The 4,635-nt window shown below is 34.3% G+C and overlaps 1 long non-coding RNA gene across 1 annotated transcript; it reads right to left on the bottom strand.

Moving 5' to 3' along the window:
- Nucleotides 1-686: 686 nt before the first annotated feature.
- LOC126830490 (uncharacterized) lies at nt 687-2,528 on the bottom strand. The gene is made up of 3 exons (XR_008789132.1): nt 2,391-2,528; nt 1,259-1,432; nt 687-860 (listed from the first exon to the last, which is right to left on the bottom strand). It is a non-coding gene; the product is annotated as an uncharacterized LOC126830490 (long non-coding RNA).
- Nucleotides 2,529-4,635: the final 2,107 nt, after the last annotated feature.

The following is a 4,635-nucleotide window of genomic DNA, read 5'->3' on the forward strand; positions in this document are numbered from 1 at the left end:
ATGCAGTGGATTTCATCTCATTGCGGCATTCCAGGAAATGAGGAGGCTGATAATATGGCAAAACGAGGTACCCAGGGCCATCAATATATAAAAGCAGACACAGACAACCCAGTTGTCTTACTTACACGCGCCTTGTCCGTGCTGTCGGAAGCCAACAACAACTTACCAAAGTTAGAAGATGCTCTATGCAACCAAATGCACCAGAACCGTAATGCAGTGGATTTCATCTCACTGCGGCATTCCAGGAAATGAGGAGGCTGATAATATGGCAAAACGAGGTACCCAGGGCCATCAATATATAAATTTTCATTATTTATTTTTGAACTAATATAGCGAGAACGACCACTGATTTTATCTAAATGTTAGATAGTTCACCTTTATAATAGATAAAAAGGGTTGATTTAGATTCATTTTTTAAAAGTTGATTGTAATTTCTAATCAAATATATTCGGCGAAAGATGTGGATAGCATGGCCCCATATTTCCACGTTAAGATAAAAAAAATCAATATTGATTGAAATGGACTAATATTAAATTCTAATTCGTGTTTTTAATGTCGTATATTATGTATATAATGAGATAGAGCTATAAGCCCTTTAACTTTGAACCGATAATATTTGGTTAGAATCCTTTTTGATTGTATATGCCCCGATCCTTTAAATTATGTATTTATACCTACCATAAATGGAAAATAAAAAGGCTTCGGGACGCCATGTTTTCCGGGATAGACATTTTCCACATACCACATAATCGTTAGGTAAATAGCACTGTCACCTAGTAACATCAAGATGGCGTCTGACATGGAAAAGTTATCGTCTGGTGTTGGTGGTGATCCCATGTTACTCCACTGGACACCTTCGCCTTTAATAGATAAATTTCCAACATTTTCCAGATATCGAATTGCTAATTGACCATTTGCAATTTTTGCTATTTGTATGAATGCTACTAACAGCAAGATCAGTAGCCCCGATTAACATTGTTAGACATTGTTATGTAATTACAATTGGATTTACTCGTTAAGTCGTTAAATTATGAGGGTGGCATATTAATGTGGCATTATTAGATTGGAAATTCATGATTTACACTCATCAGTATTCTGTGAACAGGGTGCTAAGGAATTAAATCTGAATACTATTTTCCCCAAATTTCTGGGAAACGTCGGGGTCTGTATAATTTGCCGAAGATCAACTTTCCATCGCCGTTCTATAATCAGTCTTTGGTGTGCGGAGGTCTTAAATGTGTAGTTAATAATACATTACCAGTTCCTTCGTATAAACCAATAGAATAGCTTCCTATCGACATGGCTGTGTTAGATAGAAGAGATGCGGCTAATTTTTGACTGCGGCTAATTGTTGGATAATCCAGGCTGATATAGAAATAGGGAACATACAAACCAAAATACAGTATTCCCGCAACGGCTGCCCCAATATTAGCTGAAACAAGAAATAGAGATATAATTTAATCTTAAAAGCTTAATCCGCGTAATATATTCACAGATTGGCTTAGATGCCAAGGAATGGGTGTGACGTTTGATTTATATACGACCAAAGGAAGCTAAATCTTTGATTTAAGTCAAAATAAATGAGATGAAATGGTGCTAAGCGTCCTACTGTTCAGCACTGACTGAGCTAATAAAGACGGCCTACACTTATTTCGCAAGGGTTCTGTTACGTGCACGTCCCATCTGAACGATTATACGTTGTCCCTTGCCAGACTCTCCACTCTGAACCACTGATAGGTGGGAACCACGCCGTAAAATCCAGATGAACATTTTCGGCCAACACCGGCTTCCAAGTCAAAATAAAGTACTGGATTGAGTAATCTAATGTGCTAATTGGGTTAGTGATGGGAAAAACTTGTGGCGGTTTAAAGGAACCAACCCTCTGAATTGGGATGATGTAATCATTTGAATTATTACTAATTTTAGTTTGATGTTTCGTCACAGCCACACGAACGAGTACATCCCAACATTGGTTTATTCCCTGGACGAAGAAACTTTCATGTTCGACTCTGATGAAACAGGTGCTTACATTCTTTCGAAAAAAAATTTTCTGGAAATCTAAGATCAAAAGGTTTCGTACCATTTAAGAATGAATGAAAAATGATTTAACGTCCTACTTTTCTTCTTCAATCGGGCAAATGGTGTCATTGAAGCATAATCGACAATTCAACACATTTCACATTATTTTTAGGCAATGACGGTTTCATCATATACCATAAACAAGCGCGAATCTGTCAGTTCTGTAGAGTTTCAGATTCAAAAGACATCAACATAACACGCCTGACTTTCGTTAAAATCAGGATTCAGAAATCCGTTATTTATTATCAAAATGTGGAAAATTTACATAAGGATTATGGTAATGAAATGAGAGATTCCTTGAAGTTACTCACCTTTGCTGAAGAAGGCGCTGATAAGTAAACAGAATGATATTATAGAAATAATGTAAGCCAGCAAAAACAAAAAAATAACTGATAAATCTGAATTCCGTAAGATCCGTCCATTGTCGCCTATAGGTATTGCCATTATAACAGTATATATTATTATAGCAACAAATAGATATATAAACGTTGTTAAAAACCAAGCAGTCCAGTTCGCTGAACTTTTGAGACCCATCATTTTCATCGATTCCTGGAAAAGAATATACAAAGACTTCAACAAAAAATTTTTTTTTCAAAAGTTGCAAGAAATAGCTAGAATACCTTCGCTTTCATAATTACCATATGTACAACATTCAGGGATTCTACACGCTGTACGCATAATAATCATAGATTACAATATAGTTTAAACGTTTCAGAAAATAAATAATATTTGGAATTTTAAAGTCAGAATTGTATATTTCATTCGTATGACAAATTTATAACTAACTCTTTGGATGTAATTTCCATTAAAACAAGACACTATGCGTAAAGAGTTCACATTTTGAGTTTCATAACACCTGATAACACTTCTCGTTTGACATGTTCACATAGCTAACAAACTCTTTTGAAGAGAAAATATTTAACTTTAATATAAAAATACATATTCAAATGTCGTATTACTTTAGTATATGATTATTCGACTAGTGTTAGTTTAGTCATTTTATCCTGAATTCCTGTCTCATTTTTAAATGAGAGATTAACAGCTAAGTATTGTTTACTAAACCAACCGTCTAGCCTGATGCCAATGTCATATATAATAGTATAACTTTACCAAGTACACCCCTGTACAGAATGAATTGTAAAGTACGTTAACGAACTGGGGAGAGCACCACTAACTACCTGTATTATAAATTTTAAAAAAAAATCTAATATCATCTGTTCTAGCCAAGTTAGAAAAAGACGATTTCCGAAAAGGCAAAATTACTAACAAAAATCCAATTTTACAGATATTTCGCTTCCAGAAGTCGAAGGACTTCATTATCGAGACGTATCCTAGTTATATTACTTTTTCAGAAAGAACGCATAATATTACCTTTAAATTTCTCTCTTTTTCATAAATGATGCTTTTAGCTGTGATAAAAACGTTGACGATAAAAGTAAAACACATTAATATTGGTAGAACTCTCTGTATAATTGCAATCATGTTATCTTGGACATATGCTGGGTATGGCATCTTCTGTATTCCATACTCAATGTCAGACATATTGGCGGTAGGTGTCCTGACTTTGATGATCGCCTGATCCAGATAGGCTTGATACAACACGAAATTGGACGCTATGTAATCTGTAGAATTATGAAAACTTTATCAGTTGAAAACCTTATTTGGATTGCATTTCGATGGTTTCAAATATCTAGACAACTACGAGAAATCGCCAGGGTGTTTATAAACAATATAACAACTTCATATAACTATAACTAGGTAGCTCTGGTATCCTAACTGGGAACAACTATAAAGCGAAGTAACTACATTTCGGCACAAAAAGGAGTGATACAGAAATGTATGGTAAATAGAAATGTCTTTTTAAAAAATCAGACTTGATCGATAAAAGAATGATTTTCCAGGCCATTTTTTTTTTACGACATGCTAAAATTAAATTATAAAGCAAAACTAAAATACCAACGGTGTATTATAAATTCCTGATTCTAATAAGATTATAATTGGCGCTGGTTTGTTTGGGCAACATCCCCTACAGAGGCTGCTGATTCAATTCATCATATTATCTTTAGAACTACTGCTGATAGTACAAACTTTTCATCAGATCATTGATGGAATAATGTTGTTGTTGTATTAATTCCCAGGAAATTCATTTTTCTTGTTATAACTTAATGTTGTATTTTCTGATAATCCCAGCCACCTATAAACCCTCATGCCCCGAAAACATTCCTCGAAAAATTAAAACAATATAATAAATAGATGAGAACATAGTTTCAGGATATTTTTAAAAAATGACCAATTCAGCGACTACTGGCTGATGATTTTCATTTATTTGGAACAAAGAATTCAAAGCTTTATTGCTACCAACAAAGTCAAAAAAAAAAAAAAAAAATCAGGACCATTTTCATAAGTGTTTACTTCCATAAAATATCAGTCAATGTACATTCTGAATATATAATCGCTTACCTGGTTGATTACCGGTATTGGCTCTAGGTCCACCAGACTGAATAAAAGGTACATTAAATTCTGTTTGCCAGGATGAGGACTTGTCTGTTTTGGGTC

The sequence above is a fragment of the Patella vulgata genome, chromosome 8 (assembly GCF_932274485.2).
Source record: "Patella vulgata chromosome 8, xgPatVulg1.2, whole genome shotgun sequence".
NCBI classification, from domain to species: Eukaryota; Metazoa; Mollusca; class Gastropoda; family Patellidae; genus Patella; species Patella vulgata.